General features: G+C 46.0%; 1 long non-coding RNA gene across 1 annotated transcript in view; it reads left to right on the top strand.

Annotated features, from left to right (window-relative positions):
* LOC145542316 (uncharacterized) overlaps positions 1-24,724 on the top strand; it is a 26,540-nt gene extending 1,816 nt beyond the window's left edge. The window contains exons 2-3 of the long non-coding RNA XR_014079774.1: positions 20,308-20,677; positions 21,119-24,724. This is a non-coding gene — a long non-coding RNA (uncharacterized LOC145542316). The remainder of the gene's footprint in view (positions 1-20,307; positions 20,678-21,118) is intronic.
* Positions 24,725-25,269: the final 545 nt, after the last annotated feature.

Genomic DNA, 25,269 nt, shown 5'->3' with positions numbered 1-25,269 from the left:
CAAATATGCAGTAGGTCATGGAGCTAACATCAATTTACTTAAGTTGATCCCCTCTGCTGACATGAATGAGAATTAGTCAAGGTCACCTCATGTTCATATTAGCTTCTGGCTCTAAAAGGAAGGCTTTTGGTCCCAGGAGCCCAGATACAAAGACTTGCTGTTTTCCTTTCTTTCACTATCTTTCTGAGCAAATCCACACTGTGTATTCCTCCCTTTCTTGCACGTACAGTCTCAGCCTTGTTGAACCAGCATTTCTCCCCTTAAGTTTCATTTCAGTAGGAGACAACGTGGGCATGGATGCATCCAGTTCACTTTTCCAAGCATTGATGGAGGAGCAGCCATGGGCCTGAGCTCACTAACATTTGCCTTTTATGTGGTCAACAGCATTGCTCTCTCCTGAATTGCCCCCGACTCCCGTCTTTCTTGAAGAACTCGAATCACATCGTGTCTGGGGCATTTTGCTGCAGTTGTTGTGCTTGTACTTTCTCTGCATAGGCGTGCACGGTTCACAGCAAGTGGCCTATGTCCTGCAGGTCAGTCTGCCATTCATATTCCTATAGAGACAATGATGTGTTTAATAGCCAGTGCGCACACACACACATGCACACACCTGGCAAAACACCTTTGACCTTTTGTTGCTGTTCAGTTGCTCAGTCGTGTCTGACTCTGTGGCCCCATGAATGGCAGCAGGCCAGGCTTCCCTGTCCTTCACTATCTTCTGGAGTTCGCTCAGACTCATGTCCATTGAGTCGGTGGCGCCATCCAACCATCTCATCCCCTGTCGTCCCCTTCTCCTCCTGCCTTCAGTCTTTCCCAGCATCAGGGTCTTTTCCAGTGAGTCGGCTCTTCTCATCAGGTGGTGAAAGTATTGGAGCTTCAGCTTCAACATCAGTCCTTCCAGTGAATATTCAGGGTTGATTTCCTTTAGGATCAGGGTTGATTACCTTTGACCATAAATTGAACCATATATATATTTTTTTAACTTTTTGTTTTGTATTGAAGTGTAGCTGATCACAATGTAGTGATCGGTTCAGGTGCAAGGGAAAGGGACTCAGCCAACCGTATACACGTGTCCATTCTCCCCCAAACTCCCCTCCCATCCAGGCTGCCACATAACTTGGAGCAGAGTTCCCTCAATGTGATTTACAGTTGGCAATGTATATCGTTTTTTCTTTCTGGGAAAAACATACTTTGAATTTCTGCAGGGAACTCAGCCTCTCTGCAAAGGGTTAGAGTCCCGAAGGAAAAGTTCTTCTCTTGTCCAGGTGGTAACAGACTCCCTCCAGCTCCCTCCTGGGTGGAGGAGGAGGTTGTATTAATACATCTGTACGGTCGCAAGCCGTTCCTCTTCTCGGGAGTTTGTGGCCGCGCTCCTACGAGGAGAACCCCCTTGGTGGTGAGTGTGCAGGACATCAGGTGTTTCTCTTCTAGTGGCCTGTGCTCCTACTTTGAATTCTTCGTCTTTAAAATTTTCTGTGCTTCAGATCTTTCTAGAACACAAGGCAGTCTCAAATACGAGAACTCGAGGCCGTCTCCCCTAGCTTCTCGTCACCTTCGAGATCATGCCAAACTCTCAAGCTTGGTGTAATTGGCTCCTTGAGACCTGGGTCCTGCTTCTCGGCAATTTATTCTCACGCTGTGTTGCTGCTACAGGTGTTGCAGCCGGAAGCCAGGATTGCTCCGTCCTTGCTTTTTTTTAGAAAATAAATCCAAACTTTTATGGCTGCCTAATTCATTTTTGTGTGAAAGCAGCGATTGTTTTCTATAGATGTTCCTATGTTCGTAGATTCCAGTTTATGCCTTTCTTGAAAAAATTAATAGTTTATATAACAATTGACCAAGTGATAAACCGAAAACAAGAATATAATGAAGGAGAAAAAATTAAATTTAAAAAACTTCAAATACACGTTGAGACCAATTTAAAAATAAAAGTGAGTCATACTAAATGGGAACTGAATGCAGAATAATCCTAAAAATAAGATGTTTGTAACATGATTATATGATAATCTAATAATAAAAATCTGGCCTTCATTTTTTTTTTTTTATTGGAGTATAATTGCTTTACAGCGTTGCGTTAGTTTCTGCTGTACAGAAAGTGAATCAGCCATATGCACACATGTACCGCCTCCCTCTTGGACCTCCCTGCACCCCTCTAGGTCATCACAGGGCCCCGAGCTGATCTTCCCGTGCTGTAGAGCACCTTCCTGCTAGCTGTCTATTTTATGCATGTACAAAGTGTTAGTCACTCAATCATGTCCAACTCTTTGTGACCCCAGACTATAGCCCGCCAGGATCCTCTGTCCAAGAGATTTCCCAGGCAGGAATCCTGGAGTGGATCACCATTCCCTTCTCCAGGGGATCTTCTCGACCCAGGGATTGAACTCCAGTCTCCTGCATTGCAGGCAGATTCTTGACCATCTGAGCCACCTGGGAAGCCCTGTTGTACACGCGCTAGTGTATATATGTCGATAGGACTCTCCTGATTTGTCCCACCCTCTCCTTCCCTCCCTGTGTCCACATTCTGCTCCCTACGTCCGCTCTCCTTGATTCTAGATACACCGCTCCCTCTGCCTGGCACGCCTTATCCATTCTCTTCTTAGCTCCTTCAGATTTGTCCTTGAAGACGCTCTAAGCAGGCATATCCTCTTGGCTCCCTCCTGGGATCATCACCCTATGGCCACCCTCGGTGTGAGGAGAGAATTCCCTCATCCTGTTACTCTGCCTACAGCACCCTCCCGATACTGACGGGAAGGCAGACAGGTGTTTGTTTTCACCTGCGTCTCCCCCAGGAGACTGACCTGCTGGAGATCACAGAGACTGCTCTCTGCATCCCCCGGGCCCAGCATGGAGCACACAGTAGGCGCTCAGATGCACGCTGTAAGGAAGGGATAGAGGAGACCTGTCAGCCCGATGACCTGGAATACCTGGATTCCAGGGAGTTCACAGCTGCAGGGGAACCCGGAGCACCTGGGAAGGGCCCTTGGCTGTCAGCTCAGAGGGAGGAGACTGTTGCAAAGAGGCCCTTAGGTTAGGGCAGCCTGGCTCTAGAGCGACTGCTCTAGAGGTTTACGTGGGGTGGACAAGGTGGAGGGTGAGGGTACAGTGTCTCCACTGGGGGTGATTTTGACCCTCAGGGAATGTGTGACAGTGTCTGGAGATGGATTGGGTCGCCACCACCGAGAGGTGGTGCTGACTGTGGCCTCCAACGGGTAGAGACCAGGGATGTGGCCGTAGTACCACAGTCCACGGGGCACCTCCAGCAGCAAAGAATCATCTGCTCCAAATGTGCACAGCACTGCATTTGAGAAAGCCTGCCGGGCGCTACTGTGAGCAGGTATATATGCATGCTTAGTCTTGTCTGACTCTTTGTGACCCCAGGAACTATAGCCCGCCAGCCTCCTCTGTCCATGGGATTCTCCAGGCAAGAACTGGAGTGGGTTTCCATGCCGTCCTCCAGGGGATCTTCCTGACCCAGGGACTGAACCTGTGTTTCTTTCATCTCCTGCATTGGCAGGCGTGTTCTTTACCACTAGCGCCACCTGGGAAGCCCATCGTGAGCAGTTGCCTATGCTCTCTTTTTATTTATTTATTTTTGGCTGTGCTGGGTCTTTGTGGCTGGGAGGACTTTCTCCAGCTGCGGTGTGCGGGCTGCTCACTGTGATGGCTTCTCTTGCCGCAGAGCGCGGGCTCCGGGGCGTTCGGGTTGCAGGAGTTGCTGCTTCATGGCTCTAGAGCGGACTTAGCTGCTCGGCGGCATGTGGGATCTTCCCAGTTCAGGGATCAAACCCGTGTCTTTACCACTGAGCCACCAGGGAAGCCCTATTTTTTAATTAATTTAAAACTAACAAGATTTGGTAAGGTGTGATTGGATTTTTTGTTGTTGTTGCTCACACTATACGGCTCGTGGGATCTTTGTTCCCGGGCCCTTGGCAGTGGAAGCAGGGAGTCCTAACCACTGAAATGCCAGGGAATTCCCCAGATGTAAGAAATACATGAGAATCTTGGAGATGGGATTCTAGCCCTGGCTTAGAAAAAGTTAGCTGAGTCTTCTCTAGGAAGTCACTTCACCTTTCTGAACCTCTTTTGGTTCCACTGAAATAAGGAGGATCAGACTAAGGTGCTTTCCGATTCTAACAATTCATACCTCTAAACCCAGCTCACATGTCTAATTAGAACCACTCAGGATTAAAACAGAGAGAGCTGCAATCGTGCATTCTGTTTGTCTACACTGCCTAAATACCGTTTTATTCAGGAATTGGAACAAAACCTACCCTAGCGCGTGTACAATAGGCCTCCCGGGTGGCTCTGCCGTGTTCCCTGCTCTAGCAATGCAGCCCAGGAGCACGGTCACCGTCTCTCTTCCGAGGTGAGCCAAGGAGCACTGGATGGCTTGAACCACTGTCTTCCAGGTGGCAAGACTCACCTGCGCCTGACATCCATGACTGTTTCCAGCTGTGCCCGTTAGGTCTCGGGATCAAGGGAAGGGACGGCATCAAAGGTACAGCTAAGAATTCAGGGCTGATATCTGGTTTTTAGACTTTAGAAAATTATGATGTAAACAAGTGTGTTACATATAATACATGGGGTTCCCTAGTGGCTCGGTAGTAAAGAATCCGCCTGCCAATGTAGGAGATCCTGGTTCGATCCCTGGGTCAGGAAGATCCCCTAGAGCAGGAAATGGCAACCCACTCCAGTGTTCTTGCCTGGAAAATCCCATGGACAGAGGAGCCTGGAGGGTACAGTCCATGGGGTCGCAAAGAGTCAGACACAGCATAGCAACTAAACAACAACAATGTATTGATATATAATTAGGTATATTGGGGATCCCGCACATGGGAGATGGTTTAGGGGACTGGCTGGTGAGTTGTGGTTACACAGTATCTTTTAGTCCTTTTTTTTTAAACTGTATCAAAGTATCTAATCCCAAATAGATTCAGCGTGGCTTTCAGTGCTCTTCCAGATATGGCGACCATACCCATTCAGCCTTATCTCCCCCCCATCTACTCCAAGCTTCCTTTGTTTAAACAGTCTGGTCAACACAGGATTACTTGTCTTACTTGGGACATGAATTTACATTTTTCAGTATGTTAACTTCTGCTGTTCTCTGTCTTCAGCCTTCTCTAGCCCCTACCGAAGCCTTCATTTTTCCAAATTCTACTTTTCACTGAAGGTTCAAGGTCATCTCTGCCCAGCTCTCTTTGATCACATCCTCTTGTCTCATCCAAGAGTCTGTTTGCTTAGTCGCTCAGTCATGTCCGACTCTTTGGGACCCCATGGACTGTATGTAGCCCACCAGACTCCTCTGCCCATGAGATTTCCCAGACAAGAATACTGGGCTGGGTTACTGTTGCCTCCTTCAGGGGACTGAACCCAAGTCTCCTGTGTCTTCTGCACTGGCAGGAGGGTTCTTTACCTGCTGAGCCATCAGGGGAGCCATCCAAGAGCATCCCTCCCCTTAAATTCTGACAGCATCCATTAGCTCTTAGGAGCCATATGTGCACTAGTATCTTGCTGTAAAATTCGGCATTTCAGGTCATTTTGCAAGTTCAGACAAATTATCATTACAAAACATCAGATTTTGTTCATCCAGTCTATCAGCAAACCTGTCTTGAGAACATATTAGGTGTGAAACATTTTGCTGAGTAGTACCTGGAAAGCAGAGTTCATTCATCCGGAGGCACTGTGGCTGGTGGCTGAGATGAAAGGCTGTGGCTTTAACAGCTACTCCATCTGTTGCTGTTCAGTTCCTCGGTCGTGTCCGACTCTTTGCGACCCCATGGATTATAGCCCTCTGTCCATGGGATTCCCCAGGCAAGAATACTGGAGTGGGTTGCCACTTCCTTCTCCAGGGGATCTTCCTAACCCAGGGATTAAACCCATGTCTCTTGCACTGGCAGGAGGATTCTTTACCACTGAGCCATCAGGGAAGCCCAGATTTAAGTAATACAGGGACAAAAAAGGTTTCAAATCCTATCAGATCAAGAGAGGAAATTGGAATCTTGCCTGATTTCACTTATGCATACAGTTGTCACTTGTTATCTGCAAGGAATTGGTTCCAGGACCCTTCCCCTGCCCCACCCCCTACAGATACCCAAATCCTCAGACGCTCAAGTCCCTTAGATAAAATGCAGCCACACACATCCTCCCATATACTTAAAATCATCTCCAGATAACTTATAACACCTAATATACTGTCACCACTATGTGAATAGTTGTGAATACAATGTCAGTGGTATGTCAGTAATTGCTGAGGTGTGTGGCACATTCAAGTTTTGCTCTTTGGAACTTTCTGGAATTAAAAAAAGTTATTTCCCATCAAGGTTGGTTGAACCTGAGGGTGGAGTGCCAATTGTATATTTCCTCTGCCTTTCGCCAATCAATCTCATGCTAGTTATATATGCATATGCGCACACGCACACACACTTATATATTGTAGCTTCCCTGGTGGCTCAGATGGTGAAGAATCTGCCTACAATGTAGGAGACCCATGTTCAATCCCTGGGTCGGGAAGATCCTCTGGAGAAGGGAATGGCTACCCACTGCAGTATTCTTGCCTGGAGAATCATCCCATGGACAGAGGAGCCTGGCAGGCTACAGTCCATGTGGTCACGAAAGAGTCACACTGACTGAGCGACTTTCACTCACTTCACAGTTATAACAGGTCTGATGTAGGTTAAGAAAATGGACAGAGTATGATCCACGGTCTGAGAAGCTTAAAATCCTGTGGCTGATTTTAGTAACACTTTTGTAATATTTTAAGGCTTTCAAGCTCTTTCCGTCTACTCTGTATCATTTTATGCCTCCAGTGACACCGCGAACGGCATTGTGTCAGCATCCCGGTTTATCCTCATCACCTCGTGGCATTGCTTCCTTTGGCCAAGGTGGAAAATCATGTGATTTAAAACTGTCTTGACTGCAGATGTAAAAGCTTGTCTTCTGATTCCTAGTTCCTTCCTTTAAGTTGTCCAATCTAGTCTTAAACTAGGTGACTTTTTTAAATGCCCTGGAAAAGTGCCTTTTTCAGGCTAAGAGTAATCTGGTAACATTTTACCTCATTTTCTATTTGTTATTCATGGGACAAGCTCAGTTCACGATAAATCTGTGTATCTCCTTTACTCTCTGTACCTTGGCCAATACACTGTGACCATTGGGTATTTGCTGTGCTATCTGAGGATGAGCTAGAAATACTGATATAAGGCAATGCTGTGTCCTTCAAATCTCCTTGATCTGTTTACATTGATATTAATAGATGGTTCTGGGCTTCAGTCACAGGCCTGAATAATTCAGGTCAGACTGACCTGTTGCACTTTTTAAAAAACTATAAAATATTCTGGGAAATATTTTAGATAGGTAATATATGCAAGTTATAGAAAGTCCACGGGAAAGTAAGATACTGTGAACTACAATGGTGTAGAAGTAATTATAGACAGTATAATAGAACAGCTTGTTCTTAAATTGTTCCATTCGGATTAGTGGCCAAAGAGAATGTTTTATTAGCAACAACCTTTGGCAGGATCACAGAAAATACTACTGATTTTTCATATTTATCATATTTATCCTTTTTTTTTTAAGTTTTTTTGATATGGGCCTTTTTTTTTTTAAGTCTTTATTGAATTTGTTACAGTATTGCTTCTGTTTTAAGTCTTGGTTTTTTGGCCACAAGGCATGTGGGATCTTAGTTTCCCAACCGGGAATGGAACCTGTGCTCCCTGCGTTGGGAGGCGAATTCTTAACCACTGGACTGCCTGGGAAGTTCCAACTCTCTTTTTGATATAGGTAGATTAATCGTTTTATTTTTGGCACAAACTCATAAAAATGGTTGAGAAGGATGAGGAGAAGGGATAGTTAGGGAGTTTGGGATGGACATGTACACACAGCTAAATTTAAAATGGGTAACCATCAAGGACCTACTGTATAGCACACGGAACTCTGCTCAGTGTAACATGGAACCCTGAATGGTCAAGGGGTTTGGGGGAGAATGGATACATGTGTAGGTATGACTGAGTCCCTTTGCTGTCCACCCGAAACTTCCACAATATTGTTAATCGGCTATACCCTGATACAAAATAAAAAAGCTTAAAAATAAATAAATAAAATTTTAAAAAGGGGAAAAAAAAGTCTTACTGGATTCTCATTGGTTTGGGTAGGGAACTGAATCTGTATAGACAAGCTTTCAGCAGTCACCATAGATCTGACTATACGCAAATATGCTCAGTTGGAAAATGACAGATATATATTTATGTAATTTCACTATTAAATGATATGCCCTAGCCTCACTAGGGGAAAAAAAAAAAACAGTTCAGTGTCTTCTTTAAATTAATATAAAGCATCACATCAAAAGTATAAGTATTATGAAACTGTATAATATTAGATGGGCTTCCCAGGTGGTGCTAGTGGTAAAGAATCCACCTGCCAATGCAGGAGACATAAGAGATGTAGGTTCAATCCCTGGATTGGGAAGGTCCCTTGGACGATGGCCTGGCAGCCCACTCCAGTATTCTTGCTGGAGAATCCCATGGACAGAGGAGCCTGGCGGGCTACAGTCCATGGGGTTGCAAAGAGTTGGACATGACTGAAGTGACTTAGCGTGCACACATGCATAATATTATACATTGGTTATTTGGGGCTCTACCGAACAGCTGATGGTATCTTATGGATTGGGCACTGCTGTGAGCCACATGCTACAAACCTGTTGGTGACTTTGTATTCTGCAGTCTAAGGAGTGAAATGGTAATGATATGTTAGACTGTACTCTGCCAGAACTCTGGAAATCTTTGGAAATTATTCTAGAGCCCTCTTCCAGCAGCCTAACCTACTGACATTTAGGTGGGAATTGAAGACAACCCCAGATCCTGCTCACTTGGTAGAAACTACAGGTTTCCGCTTTACAGGGCATTGTTTCTCCTTTTGTTGCTTCTTTTTAAAAATCCAAATAAATACCAAAATGCATTTATTAAATGTGTTGGAGGTATGTTGCCACATCGGATGTTGCTTTGTGTAAGGAAGCCATGTGGATTGTGGTCAACCCATCCAGCACTCTGGTGAGATTTGGAATGTTTGTGGAAACTTCAAAGAAAAATGTAGGAAATTTTATGTGTTTTTTTCCTAAACACAGGCATCCGTGGTGTCTTAGACGGTAAAGAATCCACCTGCAATGTAGGAGACCCCGGTTCGATCCCTGGCTCAGAAAGATCCCCTGGAGAAGGGAATGGCCACCCACCCCAGTGTTCTTGCCTGGAGAATCCCATGGACAGAGGAGCCTGGCGGGCTCCAGTCCACAGGGTCGCAAAGAATTGGACACATTGAAACGACTTAGCCCGCATACATAGTCTTCTATGTATGTAACAATATGCGTCCTAGCAAGTGGTGATAAAAAAAAAACATTTTAAAAAACCTTTTAAGACAAGAGATAAGAATGTTAAAATGATAAAAAAAAAAAAAGAAAAAAAAAACATGAGAGGAATGTTTCCATGGGTGTAAAGAGATAGGAAGACAAATGCTTATCAGTTGAATGGGGGGTGGGGAGAAATATTTTATTACTGCAGCAGATCAGAACTCTGTTGGATGTTCGTGAAGAGGAAATGGGGACCATCTGGAGAAGGCAGCTCTTCTCCACTGTGTGGACTGGATTTGAGGACAGCTGAATAGCTGGGGCATGAATTATGCAGGCCTTTGACCGTAGAGTGTCACAGCCCTGTAAAGCTAACAGCAGGGGGCAGAGTGGTAGTTAATGAGAAGTGAAGACAGTTGTCAGACTTTGGTGATCAGCTTCTAGGATATGGCTTTCCTTATTAAAGAAATACGCCGATAGCATTTCAGTTCTTTCCAGTCATTTGAATGCATTGGAACCTTCATATTCTAAATCCTTCTATTGTATTTATTCTATCTACATATTTCTGATTCATTGCCTTTGTACTAACGTTTTTCATGTAACCATTACTTCCAGTTGCTAGCTGTTTTACTAATTAACTAATCGCTCGACTTAAACATTTGCATTAAGTATATTTTTAAAACCACCAAAATATGTTTTCTTTGGTGGCCTCATTACTTAATAACTAAACAGTAGAGGGGTTTAAGGGCTTCCCTGGTGGCTCAGACACTAAAGAATCTGCCTGCAGCGCAGGGGACAAAGTTTCAATCCCTGGATCGGGAAGATCCGCTGGAGAAGGAAATGGCAACCTATTCGAGTATTCGTGACTGGAAAATCCCACAGACAGAGCAGCCTGGTGGGCTACAGCCCACGGGGTCACAAAGGGTTGGACAAGACTGAGGGACCAACACTTTCGTTTTTCAATTTCAGGAGAGATTAAACATGTGTTGTAGATATTTTATAATTTTTAAATGGAGAAATTCTCATTTATTAAGTCTTTTTAAATTCTTATTAACTGAATCTGTGTTTAATATAATTGTTCGATACCTATCCAAAATGATCCATGTGAAGTGTTTGGAATTAGGCAGGGATAAGGGGTGAGAGCCAGTAAACGAAGACAAATTATTTTTTTTATTAGCTAGAATATTTTATGTTCCATCATGATGAATTTTTAAAAGTATGTAGAAAATAAGTACATATTCTTCCCTTGTTAGTGTTACTAGAGATCCAGACATGGAAAGCATCCTGTCAGAATCTGCAGAATTTCAAAAGGATTGATGGGTTTGTATAGAAGTTTTCAGTGTTCAGAGATATTAAAGCCTGACCCGTAAGTAGCACGTGCTTAGAATGTTGTTACTATTTTCTCCAGACTTTGTGAGATATAGGGCTTCCCAGGTGGCTCAGTGGTAAAGGACTCGCCTGTCAATGCTGGAAATGCAAGACTCCAGTTCCGTCCCTGGGTCTGGAAGGTTCCCTGAAATAAGAAATGGCAACCCACTCCAGTATTCTTGCCTGGGAAATCCCATGGACAGAGGAGCCTGGCGGGCTACAGTCCATGGGGTCACAAAAGAGTCAAATACAACTGAGTGACTAAACATACACACAACAACAACAACATTGTGAGATATAAAGCTACAATTTTTACTTCACTAAAAGCGTCTGCATTTTAGCCTTTTAGCTTTAATTGATCTGGGTGAATTATTTTAGCCATTTATGGTCAGTGCTGCTTTGGAGTAGATAGAAAGTGAAGAAAATAAAGCATTTTTAAGATTGCATGTTCCCAGTGACTGAGATTCCTTCAAAGAAAAAAAGTTTCTGCAGCAAGAGCTGAGCAAACGTCTATATCAGAGTGCCTTCCAAAAGATGAATTGAGCCTTTAAGTATTTTAAAAATAAATCATAAGGGAGATGCAGAGCGGAGCTGTGGTGGATGCCCTTCCAGGTATCAGCTCCATCAGTTCTGTGTAATGCTTTGGAAGCAGAGTAACAAGTCGTGTGAAATCGTTTTTCAGAAAGCTACATAGGCACCCTCCTCTTCTATTTCTATTCTCTGGAGCGGGCAATTTATGCAGTGCACTTGTGAGACTCCAAGAACAAAGACCAATTTCCCCGAAGGTTATGAGCACTCTTCAATTTTACCAATGCAAAACCAAAATTGTTTAAAAAAATGTCACGTTGTCGCATCGAGATAATGAAGTGCCCTGGGCTCACGAGTCTCCTCGAGGAGCTTCAGAAAGGATGCCCGCTGCGTATCACTTTTATTCCGAGATTCTGAAAGTGGACGCAGGCAGTTGTTCTTTTATATGTAATTTTATTTTTATCCTTTTTTGGCTGTGCTGCGTCTACATCTAGAGAAAGCCCTCGTAGGGTTTCTCTAGAGGTAGCGAGTGGGGGCGGTTCTCTGGTTGCGGTGCGAGGGCTTCTCAGGGCGGTGGCTCCTCTTGCTGCGGAGCAAGGGCTCTAGGCGTGCGGGCTCCAGTAGCTGCAGCTCCCGCGCTCGCGAGCGCAGGCTGTGTTGCTCCAGGGCATGCGGGATCATCCCAGACCAGGGATCGAACCCCTGTCTCCTGCGTTGGCAGGCGGATTCTCAACCACGAACCGCCAGGGAAGCCCCTTAGGCAATTAACTCTTGACAAGCGTGGACAAGTAGTGATGAGCAGGGGGACGGGGGAATATGGAGGGATGATGGGAGGATGCTGCGTCTGCTTCTGACGGGGAGGCGTCTTTTATTCTGGAGAAGACGGGGGTCCCGCTGATGGCTTGGGATCCAGAGCCCCGGCTGCAGGGTCGGGACTTGAAGCCTGTGTGGCCGGAATGAACCACCTGTTCCCTTCAGACGGCAACGAGAAGGTCGGCCGAGGACAGCGTATTAATCCCGCTGGCACCTCGCGCCCCGAGGCTTGTTTTGTTGTGCTGCGGGGAGACGCGCGGGCCTCTCCTGTGACGCCCGTGACGCTGGCGGCGGCCGGGCCCACGGCAGGCGCGCGGGGAACTCCAGAGCTCAGAAGTAGCCCCGTGTGTTTGCTCGTCTGTTGTTGTTTTTTTTTCGCCTCAAATGTTTACACGGTTTATTTATTCTTCAAGGCGCCAGGGGTGCCTTACGGGCCAACTGTTTCCCCTCACGACGTAGGTAGAGGCAGTGTTTGTGTGTAACGCGTTGGTAGCTGCCTGACAAATAATCGGAGCTGGAAATCCGTGGGATTCAGGGAACAAGGATCCTTTCCAGTTTTCCTGCCTTCTCCAGACATCTGACCTGAGGGAGCACCGGGCTTGGCCGCCGACCGCCGCACCTGCTCCCCCGCAGGGCCCCGTGTACAGGGGCCCAGTCCTGCTTAAACTTGTTGCTCCTGCATTCCAGACCAAGGGCACAGTGCTCAGCTGTGGACACGCTCGCCCTCGCCCGCTGCTCCTGTTATGTAAGAGCTGGAAATGCGCTGGTGTGCCTGTGTGTAAGCCACCAGCAGGGAGGAGGGGCTGGTCCAGAACCCAGCCTTGACACAGTTCCCGCCAAAAACAGAACCTTCTGCTCTCAGCATTTTAGGCAGAAAGCTGCTTTTGCCCCTTCTGTAAAGCTTGATACCCCATTATAAGATCACAGAGGAAAAGGAGCCTGGAGAGTGTTTGAGATCCTCAACCCGTAACCGTTGGGCTTCCCAGGTGGCTCAGTGGTAAAGAAGCCACTGCCACTGCAGGAGACACAAGAGACGCGGGTTCGATCCCCGGTCAGGAAGATCCCCTGGAGGAGGGCATGGCGACCCACTCAGTGTTCTTGCCTGGAGAACTCCATGGACAGAGGCGACTGGCAGGCTACAGTCCATGGGGTCACAAAGAGTTGGACACGACTGAAGCGACTGAGCCTGCATGCACCCTTGTCTATTAGACCCGAAGGCAGAAAATCAGGGCTGGTTTTAATGTTTTCGTTTCTTATTAGCTCGGCTGTTGAGATGTTGCTCTCCGGCTGCTCAGAAGCCAGTAGGCTTATTCAGATATAGCCAACAATCGCAGTCACCTCATTCTGTGACTTCTTTTAACTGGCAGGGAAAAAAAAGAAGGGGAGGATAAAAATGCCAGAATCTAAACTGGGACTAAAAGAATGCTTTTTGGTCCGCTAGTGTGAGGTTTTTGTTATATGGACTGTAGCCCTCCAGGCTCCTTTGTCCGTGGGATTCTCCAGGCAAGAATGCTGGAGTGGGTTGCTGTTCCCTTCTCCAAGGGATCTCCCCGACTCAGGGATCAAACCCTGGTCTCCTGCATCACAGGCAGGTTCTTTACTGTCCAAGCCACCTTTTTGAGGGCAACACCCCTGACTATGAACCTCGGCTCTATGGTGGACAGCCTCTCCAAGACAAACCAAGTTGACACGTTTTCCCCAAATACGTAGCATGTCTTTCACTCTCAGAAGAGTCGTAATCTGGACGGGAAATTACAGGATCACCCGGTGTGACTCTGTGAGCAGCGGCCCCAAGTTTGCAGTCGCTCCTGCCAACCCAGGGGGGTCCCTAATTAGCAAGTTCTATCACGCCTCTCCTCTGCTCGGGTCCCTCGGCGGCCTCGGGTTCCACTTAGGATAAAAGCCGGGGTCCTTACGGTGACCCCAGAGTAGCCCTATGAGGAGCGCCCCCCCGCCCTCCCCTACCGCCTGCTCCAGCTAGCCTCCGACTCCCCGTCACTGTTCCAGCCACACTGACCTCTACTGCGACTCGAACACCCTGCCCGTCCTGCTTCAGGGCCTTCCTGGCAGCTCCTTGTCTCCACAACCTCCCCGCCGACCCACCCGGGTGTCCACCTGGCTTCCTCTCACTTCTCAAGTCTGCGTTCTGAGACCTACTTCACAGGGAAACCTTCTCTGACCACCCAATTTCAAATCACACCCTTAGTTCATCTCCTCTGATTATTATTATTATTATTATTTTACCATAGCCTTTATCACTATCTGACATCCTAAAATTTTACCCGTTTATTTATTGACTCACATCCTGATTTATTGCGTGTCTCTCAGAATTCGTTTGTGGATTCCTCCAGGGCAGGGAGATTTTTCCTCTTTGGTTTGCTGTCCTACGCTCAGTGCATTTAGCAGTTTTTCTCGGAAATCCATAGTGCGTGCGTGCGCAGTTGTGTCCAACTCTTTGCAACCCCACAGACTGTGGCCCTCCAGACTCCTCTGTCTGTGGGATTCTCCAGGCAAGAATACTGGAGTGGGTTGCCAGGCCCTCCTCCAGGGCATCTTCCCGACCCAGGGATCAAACCTGCATCTCTTACATCTCCTGCACTGGCAGACAGGTTCTTCACCAGACCTGTCATGAACCAATGTAAACAAGGACACAAAACAGGATTGGAGCCTGAACAATAAAGGAAGAGGAAGATTGGTATCAGATCAGGATGTATCCCACATCGGCCAGCAGTTTAATCTCGGAAGTTCTGGAGTTAAGTTCTGAACTGTACCATGCTCCTGCCTATACACCGGCTTCTCTGGTGACGCAGGGGTAGAGAAACCCCCTGTCTGTGGAGGAGACATGGGTTTGATCCCTGGGTTGGGAAGATCCCCTGGAGAAGGAAATGGCAACCCACTCCAGTGTTCTTGCCTGGGAAATCCCATGGACAGAGGAGCCTGGTGAGGTTGCAAAGAGTCAGATACAACTGAGCGACTGAACAATTAACAACAAATGTGTTTTTTGAAATCAATCTGGTTACCCCAGCTTGCTTGTAGTTTACACCTTCAAATGCATAAGTATATTTATCTTCTTCTTTCTAATATATGTATTTTACTGAAGGATAGTTGACTTACAATGTTCCCGTTATATATATACACATAGGTTATTTTTCAGACTGTTTTCCATCGTCGGTTTATTACAGGATATTGACTCTAGCTCCCTGTGTCATACAGTAACCCTTTGTTGCTTGCTGTGTATCTATTTTTTTAATTAGAATCTAGGATTCTCTTCAAGTCCAACAGTTCAGTTCAGTTCAGTCACTCAGTCGTGTCCGACTCTTTGTGACCCCATGAATTGCAGCACCCCATGAATTGCAGCACACCAGGCCTCTCTGTCCATCACCAACTCCCGGAGTCTACCCAAACCCATGTCCATCGAGTCAGTGATGTCATCCAACCATCTCAACCTCTGTCGTCCCCTTCTCCTCCTGCCCCCAATCCTACCCAGCATTAGGGTCTTTTCCAATGAGTCAACCCTTCGCATGAGGTGGCCAAAGTATTGGAGTTTCAGCTTCAACATCAGACCTTCCAATGAACACCCAGGATTGATCTCTTTTAGGATGGATTGATTGGATCTCCTTGCAGTCCAAGGGACTCTCAAGAGTCTTCTCCAACACCCATCAATTCTTCCGCGCTCAGCTTTCTTCACCGTCCAACTCTCACATCCATACATGACCACTGGAAAAACCATAGCCTTGACTAGATGGACTTTTGTTGGCAAAGTAATGTCTCTGCTTTTAAATATGCTATCTAGGTTGGCCATAACCTTCCTTCCAAGGAGTAAGCGTCTTTTAATTTCATTGCTGCAGTCACCATCAGCAGTGATTCTGGAGCCCAAAAAAATAAAGTCAGCCACTGTTTCCACTGTTTCCCCATCTATTTCCCATGAAGTGATGGGACCAGATGCCAGGATCTTAGTTTTCTGAACATTGAGCTTTAAGCCAACTTTTTCACTCTCCTCTTTCACCTTGATCAAGAGGCTCTTTAGTTCTTCTTCACTTTCTGCCATAAGGGTGGTGTCATCTGCGTATCTGAGGTTATTGATATTTCTCCCGGCAATCTTGATTCCAGCTTGTGTTCAAGTCTAACAAGTGGAGTCAAAATGTCATAAACTTTTTAGCTAGGCAAAAATTCATAAGTTTTCTTATATATATTATATTATACAGACTACATATATATAATACATATATAAAAGACTATATGTGTATGTTTATCTTATTTACTCTTCTTGGGAGGTACTGAGACACTTAAGTCTGTGACTTGGTGACTGCATCAGCTCTGGATAATTCTCAGCTGTTATCTCTTCAAATTGGCCTCTACGTCTTCCCTTTTCTTCTCTAACTAATCAAACATATAGAGTTCTCTACCTTTCTTAAGCTCTTTTCTGCATTTTCCACTTTTTTTTTTCCTCTGTATTGAAATTCTGGGTAAATGCTTCAATCTCCCCATGAACTAATTCTTCTACTTTGCATTATCTGCTTCTTCACACATCTGTTGAGCTTTTGGTTTTTTTCTTGTTTTTATTTTTTGACCTCACCATGCAGCTCATGGGATCTTAGTTCCTTGAGCAGGGATCCAGCCTGGGCTGTCGGCAATAAAAGCGTAAGAGTCTTAACTACAGGACCACCAGGTCCTATTGGGCTTTTAGTTCCAGCCATTATACATATATTTTTATTTTGAGACATGCCACTTGGTTCTTTTTCAAAACTGCAAGGTCATGCTTTTACTTGCCTGTTGCCTGCAAATATTTTCCAAGCGTGTCATTTATTCCTTCAAATGCTGCGGATGTTTGTCTTATAAGCTGTATCTGGCTATTTGTGGGGCTGTTTCTGCTGGGCATCATTCATGTTTCCTTGTTACCTTGGGTCTTGGTTATTGTTGATGGAATGCTGGTCATTGTCTTTGAAAACCCTGGTGGGCATTCTCCAGAGCCTCTCAGGATGGTGGCCTTCTTCTAAAGAGATTTGCCAGGACCCAAGAGTGTTTTCCCAACTGGGGAACACCTCAAACTGACTTGAAGGCTTGGGGCTCACTGGTGCATTCGAGCTATGTGTATCCAGGGTGCAGATCAGCCTTTATTTCCATCACCTACAGTTAATTATGTAAATATCCTCTCATATTTGTTTTGCTATGTTGCTTTTTAAAAATTATCCATGCTGGGATTTCCCTGGTAGTCCAGTGGTTAAAACTCCATGCTTCCAGTTCAGGGTGCCTGGGTTTGATCCCTGATCGAGGAACTAAGATCCCACGTGCCTCACAGCACAGCGAAAAAATTAAAAATAAGTAATATTAAATAATCTTTAAAATTATCCTTGCTATCTTGAAGTAAGTTAGACAAGAACAATGTAAATATGTGCGTATTCTAAAACTTCTATTGTCAACCTTCATCAGTGTTCCATACACCACAGGAAACTTTTTTTGCCTATAGACAAAATATTGATGATGGATGAGTAGATTGAAAGATAAAGTTGCTTTTGTAAAGATGGTAACCATAAACGTTGTTGTAATTAAAATAGTAGATTTTATTGAATCTAGTATAAGAAAAATAAAAGGAAGTGAAATTGAAGGAATTGTTGGATTTCACATCTCTTTACCACAAGGAAACTCATTTCCTGAAATGTATCTCTAAGGTTTTTTTTTTAAAGCGCAGGTGTTTAAGTTTTAAAAATATTACGATATTAGAGACATTATGCCTTTTTAAAGGGGCTTCCCCGATGGCTCAGCAGGTAAAGAATCCACCTACTGGAGACACAAGAAGCTGGTTCAGCCCCTGGTCAGGAAAGTCCCCTGGAGGAGAAAACGGCAACTCACTCCAGTGTTCCTGCCTGGGGAATCCCACGGACAGAGGAGCCTGGCGGGCTACAGTCCATAGGGTTGCAAAGAGCCGGACACGACTGAGCAACTAACACTTCCTACCTTGTGATGGTTTTCCTCAGGTCAATAAAACACCCTTGGTATTCTGTTCTCAAGCTGTGATTCTTCAAGGTGGCTCTGTGCCCCTTGCAAGCTGTATTCCTCTTCCCTTTATAGGATGTTTGCATAGTTGCTGCTGCTGCTGCTAAGTCACTTCAGTCGTGTCCGACTCATTGCAACCCCATAGACGGCAGCCCACCAGGCTCCCCCGTCCCTGGGATTCCCATGCAAGAACACTGGAGTGGGTTGCCATTTCTTGACAAAGCGATACAAGGCTGTTGAAGGCTAGGGTGCCTCTGTCTCACCTGATGTAAGGCGGTAACCTCTTGACCTCTTCTCACCCCGCATCACACCTGTTCATTCAACACTTGGACCGTTTCCCGAGATGCAGAGCGTGGCCCTGGAGCCTTCGTACCCAAGTGAGGCTCCTCGTTCATTCTTCTCATCTCACTCCCTCACCCTGGACAGCAGGGCGATGTGATTTACAGAAAATATACACGCTCAGCCAGCCATTCAGATGACCAAAATATATTTCTCATACATATTTGTCCTCCATCCACAATTCCTGGCTCACTGCTCCCCCAGATCCTTGGACGCAGCATCCTAAGTGATAAGAGAAACGGCAGTGTCTTTGTTATAATGTGTCTTGTCCTCAGTTCCTGCCAAAGTGTCAGAGGCGTAAAAGTGGAACTGGTGTCTTGTTATTCACAGCAAGCCTCTTTCACGGAGACTGGGTTTATGTTAACGAGGTGACTTTGGAAACCACCTAAGGATGGCAGCTGGTTGCCAGAGGAACCAACTGGCCCACTCCCTGATTTCTGGGGAGGGAGGAGGAAGTTCGATCACCCATGACTCAAGATTTAATCAACCATGCCTGTGTATGAAGCCTCCATAAGAGGCCAAAAAAAGGAGGAGGTTAGGAGGGCTTCCAGGTGGCAGAACCAGAATGCTTACTTGTATCACCAGGCTCCAACCTCCAGGAGGGCAGCCGTCACTTTGTCCAGGGCCTTGCCCTGTGTATCTCTTGCTTCCCCTGGCTGCTGACTCAGTCCTTTAATATCCTTTGTAATAAACCGGTAACCTAGTGAGCCAATGGGCTTCGAGCATTCTGTGAGCCACTGTAGCAAATTAATTGAGCCCAAGGAGGAGGATGTGGAAACCTCTGATGGATAGCCGGTTGGTCAGAAGCCCGGGTGATCAGCAGGGCTTGCAGTTGGCTCCTGAAGTGGAGGATGGTCTTGGGGGCACGGAGCCCTTCTTCTGTGGAATCCCATGGAATCTCACGCTGTCTCCAGGAAGGTACAGGCAGACCACAGAGGCAGTGCAGGTCCAATTCCAGATCACCACAATAAATCGATAATCACAGGAGAGTGAGTCACACGAATGTTTGGTTTCCCATAAAAGGCTATGTTTATACTGCAGTTTACTAAGTGTGCAATAGCATGATGTCTTTAAAAAGTTATTGTTGTTGCTCAGCCGCTAAGTCATGTTCAACCTTACATGTATGACTCTTTGTGACCCCATGGACTGTAGCCCACCAGGCTCCTCTGTCCATGGGATTCTCCAGACAAGAATATTGGAATGGGTTGCCATTTCCTTCTCCAGGGGATCTTCCTGACCCAGGGATCGAACCCACATCTCCTGCGTCTCCTGCATTGGTAGATGGATTCTTTACCAGTGAGCCACATGGGAAGCCCTTAAAAAGTACATACCTTAATTTAAAAATACTTTATTGTTTATGACCAATTGAAAGGTTGTTTGCTGATTCACAAAAAGACGGCCGGGATTTTTCGCCTCCGGAGGAGAGGAATTCAATCCGGGGCTAAAGACGAGGCTTGATTGCTCAGAGCTTTTGTGTAATAAAGTTTTATTGAAGTATAAAGGAGACAGAGAAAGCTTCTGACATAGGCATCAGAAGGGGGCAGAAAGAGTACCCCTTGCTAGTGTTAGCAGTGGAGTTATATACTCTAAGATAACACAATTAGCCAGAAGGTTTAATCCAGAGACTGTCCTTCAGGCAGGATACATTATTGTTATAATCCTTGTAAAGACAGACCTACTCCCATAATTTACATTTTAAGATAACAGAATTAGAATCCAGAGAGTTTAATCCAGAGACTGTCCTCAGGCAGGATACATTATTGTTATATAATCCTTGTAAAGACAGACCTTCTCCCATAATTTACATTTTAAGATAACAGAATTAGCCAGAAAGTTTAATCCAGAGACTGTCCTCAGTCAGGATACATTATTGTTATATAATCTTTAGGAATGTAGAGAGAAAATAAAAAGTTTGTCCTTTCTTCCTCCTTCAGAATTCCAGAATCCTCTCTCCTTGGGAACCCCTAGACGTCTTATCAACCTGCCTAGGAAAGGACTCTCTCACAATCATCAGAGCCTTCAGCAAGTCATCATCTTTTTGCAATAGTAACAGCAAAGATCACTGATCATAGATCAGCCTAACAAATATTATCACAATGAAGAACTTTGGAATACTGTGCGAACGAGCAAAATGTGACACACACGCTGAGCAGATGCTGCTGGAAAGATGGTGCCCGCGGACTTGCTGGAGGCAGGATTGCCAACAACCTTCAATTTGTAGAAAATAATAAAGTGCAATAAAGGGAGGTGTGCCTGTAGTGTCAGAACTGGGCCTAACCGTAGGCAACCCACCCCAATATTCTTGCCTGGAGAATCCCAGGGACGAAGGAGCCTAGTGGGCTGCCATCTGTGGGGTCACAGTGAGTCGGACACGACTGAAGCGACTTAGCAGCAGCAGCAGCAGCAGTAGTACCCCCGGCTGGTACGCTGAGTGCTTCGTGGTGATGGGGACCCCCCCACCCCCCGCCCACTCATTGGAATTGGGTGCAGAACCCAAAATAAACTGTTTTACTAATTCTCAGAGAAAACAGTGAAGTGAACCGACTCAACTTGATCCACGTTTGGGGGGGGGGTAGATTTTTCAGGATGGCTTTTTGGCTGTAGGGGGCTGGGTGGGGAAAGCCCGGGAGTTAAACTAAATGCTTCTCTCCCTTATGTGCAGCTGAGTCCCTTCAGCCGTGTCCGATTCTTTGCGATCCCATGAACTGTAGCCCGCCGGGCTCCTCTGTCCATGGGATTCTCCAGGCAAGACACTGGAGTGGGTTGCCACTTCCTCCTCCAAGGGATCCTCCCCACCCAGGGACTGAACCCGGTACCTCCTGCCTGCTGCACTGGCAGGCGGGTTCTTAACCACTAGCGCCGCCTTCCTGTTGACTCTCTTGAATTATCCCTCACCCCCACCCCCGCCACAGTGGTCCTTTTAAAATTGTTCAGGTTGCACCACTCCATTCAATTCCCCGGTGGACCCGCCCCGCATCTTTAGAGAGGGAAAGCTGAAGCCTCTCCGGGGCTGACTGGCCCGTAAGGCTGTGCCTGCATCCTCACCCCTGTTTCAACCCCGACCTGGTCCAGTCCTCCCCTCCCTGCTCTTCTTACTGAGACCCGCTGGCCTCCTTGCTAGTCCCCAGGCTCCCCGGGGTTTCCCTGCCCCAGGGTCTTCCATTCCGCCCTCCGCCTAACCAACCCCGCAGCCTCAGGGCTTGCTCTTCTCTTTCTGTAAATCTTTGCTCACACATCCCCCCAAAGTGACCTTCTCTAACCAAGCCCGTTGAATCCACAGCCCTCAGCTCCACCCTTGTTTCGGTCCCTTCCTCCCTAGCGCCTGTCCCTTTCTAACACCCAGTCCGTCTGCGCCTTCGTTTGATTCCCAGACTCTCCTACTCCGCTGCCTCCCAAGGAAAGCTTCACGAGGGCAGAGATTTTTCCGGCTGAAAGAGCTCCTGGCACATCGCGTTTCATAAATGCTGGTTGAACTAACTTATTTGTTTTGTTCGTTTTATGTTGCTCATGACATCGAGGGAGGGAAATTCTTTGATGATGTTTCTTCTGCCCCTTCAATCCTTCTGACTCCATCTTCTCCAACAACCTCCGTGTATCTTGATGAAAGTCAGTCTTGTTCCTAGAAAACCTGTTCCAGGGGTGCAATAAACCTGCAGTCAACCAATTCCAGCCTGTAGTAAGCTTCTAAGCAGGATTCCTTCCTGGTAAAGCAGTTAATCCAAACTATATCTTTCATCATCGTCAGCTCAGGTTTCTTGATTGAGTGGAGTAACATAGAAATACACACTGAAACAAAATATCCTTCGCTCTGCTTTGCAAAGTCTATCTATATAGATGGTAAAATGCGGAAAAGATAGGGCAGCTGAAAGTTCAACTTCATTATTTTGATCCATTGATTTGCCATTTCTTCTTTTATTTCCCCCGCATTGTTAACGCATCTTCAGCAAGTGGGGGACTTCTGCACGGGAGGCGTGAGCACCCTGCAAACTCCACTTCGTCTTCATCCAGGTGTTGTTTTTCTTGAGCCTCTGCGTCCCTAGGCCCTTCTGTTGTTAGTTGGTTTTAGTCACTAAGTCGTGTCTGACTCTTTGCGGCCCAGTGGATCATAGCCAGCCAGGCTCCTCTGTCCATGGGATTTCCCAGGCAAGAATACTGGAGTGGGTTGCCATTTCCTCCTCCTGGGGAATCTCCCCGACCCAGGGATCGAACTCGCATCTCCTGCATTGGCGGGCAGATTCTTTTAGGCAGTTCCAGTGCCCAGCAAAGCCAGCCTGCTGACCCTGGGCTGTGGTGAAGGGGAGTCCAGCATTTACTGCAGGCCACCCAGAAAGGAGGACCGGCAGCTTCTGTTCAGAAGACCCAAACTTATTGGCTTTTGAAGAAGAGGGTTTTTTTTAAAGGCAGCATTTCCAGTGACGCTTGCAGGGTGCACGCCTTTCTGGCTGATTGGTAGTGAGGTCACAGGGTGATGTTCCTGGAATCTTGATCATCATCCTTCTTGTCCCAACCAGCCTGGGGTCCCTCTGCCTGTGGGCAGCACACAGTCACCACCCTCTACCTGTGGGAGGAGGCAAGGGAGGGGCTGGCTTAGTATCTACATAGCGACTCAGAGTGTCAGACTGGTACATACGTCCCGGAGGAGGAGCTCGGAGTCTATTTGATCCCTGAACTATTGGTTTTTGTTTTTAATGATTTTGTTTTTTCATTTATTGCCGGCTGTGCTGGGCCTTCACAGCTGTGCGGGGCTTTCTCTAGTGAGCGGGGACCCTCTTTATTGCGGTGCGCGAGCTCCTCACTGGGCTGGCTTCTCTTGTCGGGGGCGCTAGGGCGTGCCGCCTTCAGGCGCTGCGGCCGGCAGGCTCAGGGCGCTAGAGCGCAGGCTCAGTAGTTGCGGCTCGCAGGCTTAGTTGCTCTGAGACACGTGGGATCTTCCCGGACCAGGGATCAAACCCACGTCCCGGCGTTGGCAGGGGCTTCTCATCCACTGCTCCACCGGGGACTTCCCATCCCCGAACTGTTGTTTAAGCTGCCATTCCTTTTGCTTCCTGACTGCTTCTCCTTGTTTCTGCGTTCCCTCACCCCCCTAATTACTAACTGCTCCAGTCTGCTCCTTGGAGCTCAGAAGACCTAGGAGACCAAGGGCTCTTTCTGCAAACAAGAAGTGGGGTACCTGGGGGGCTTTGTACCCAGGAGGGCCCTGCAGGGTCTTGCTCGATTTTAATCCCCCTCTTTCTTTGCTACTCATCAATCCTGAGGGGAACTAGGGTGCAAGAAGAAAAGGAATCCAGTTTTGGATAAAGAGGTTAATCATAAACTTGGCAGGGGAGTTCTGTTTTAAGGGGACTCAGTTTCACTATGATAAAAATAAACTGAAGCAGTTATCAGTTACTAAAATTCCCTAAGATCGTAGTTCAGGATAAAATCAAGGGTTATGTTGGTATCAGAAAACTTATTTTATCCTACCAGAGCAAATGTAATGAACTCACGTTGCCTAATGACATGAATGGTATATTCATTTTAAAATTACAAATATTTCCTCTAACCTTAAGATTTCACTGAACTGATTATTGTTGTTGTTGTTGATTGGCTCTATCTGCAAGGAGACATTCTCTGAAAAGATATACTCATCACCTGAAGTTCTCTTTTTAATTAAGTCAGGGTATTCCCCTGCCTTAAGGCCACGTGATCAAAGAGATTACTTCAGTTACAGGCTTGAACACTGAATGCAACAGAAAACCAACCTGAGTGCTACAATATTTAAATGAAAAGTCAAGTCGTGTTCGGTTTTGATTCATATATGTAAAAACGAGTCAGTTTGTTGTGGTGTTTCTTTAGCTACTGAAATGTAAACATAGCTAATCAACACAGCCTGAGGTAACATACTTTCACAAGTGGGAAAGTCCTGGAAATCCACTGATCTGCTTGTTCAGATTGGCATTGCCAAGATAGGCAGACCTCAGGGATAATGTGACCACTAAAATAAAGCGAATATTAGGATAAAATGAGTCACATGGATGTTCTGGTTTTCCAGTACATGTAAAAGTTGTGTTTGTGAGGACCTTGATGATTATGAAGTATCAATGCAGTTCATCTTTGGTTTAAAAAGAAACTGCTACACCCATGGCTGATTCGTGTGAATGTATGGCGAAAACCACTACAATATTGTTAAGTAATTAGCCTCCAATTAAAATAAATAAATCATCCTTTTTCAAAAAAGAAAGAAACTGTTGATAATGATTATGCATGTAAGGGGGTATATGGGGCATTTCTGTACCTTCCTGTCAATTTTGTTGTAAACCTAAAACTACTTTTTAAAAAAAGTCTTGAAAAAATTAAATAACACTCAGGGTAGATGTTTTTGACTCAACTTTTGTTTGACTTTTATGTGTGTATGTTTGTTGGATTTGGGCTTCCCTGGTGGCTCAGCTGGTAAAGAATCCTCCTGCAATGCAGGAGACCCCGGTTTGATTCCTGGGTCAGGAAGATCCCCTGAAGAAGGGATAGGCTACCCACTCCAGTATTCTTGGGCTTCCCTGGTGGCTCAGCTGGTAAAGAATCTGCCTGCAATGTGGGAGACCTGGGTTCTATTCCTGGGTTGAGAAGATCCTCTGGAGAAGGGAACGGTTACCCACTCCAGTATTCTGGCCTGAATAATTTCATGGACTGTATCGTTGATGGAGTCGCTAAGAGTCAGACATGACTGAGTGACTTTCACTTGTTGGACTGTGATGTTAAATGTATTTTTTTACATCAAAAATGTTTGCAGTTAAATTATAGTGGCAAGTAAAACTGCAAATTAATCCAAAAATAAAAGCTGTGTTTACATGATACTGTTAAGTGTGCAATAGCATTACATCTAAAAAAAAAATAGGTAATTTCTGCAGATATGACATGTA

Source organism: Giraffa tippelskirchi, chromosome 3, assembly GCF_054371585.1.
Source record: "Giraffa tippelskirchi isolate mGirTip1 chromosome 3, T2T-mGirTip1v1.2.pri, whole genome shotgun sequence".
NCBI lineage: Eukaryota > Metazoa > Chordata > Mammalia > Artiodactyla > Giraffidae > Giraffa > Giraffa tippelskirchi.
This window is presented reverse-complemented; position numbering and strand designations above follow the sequence as displayed.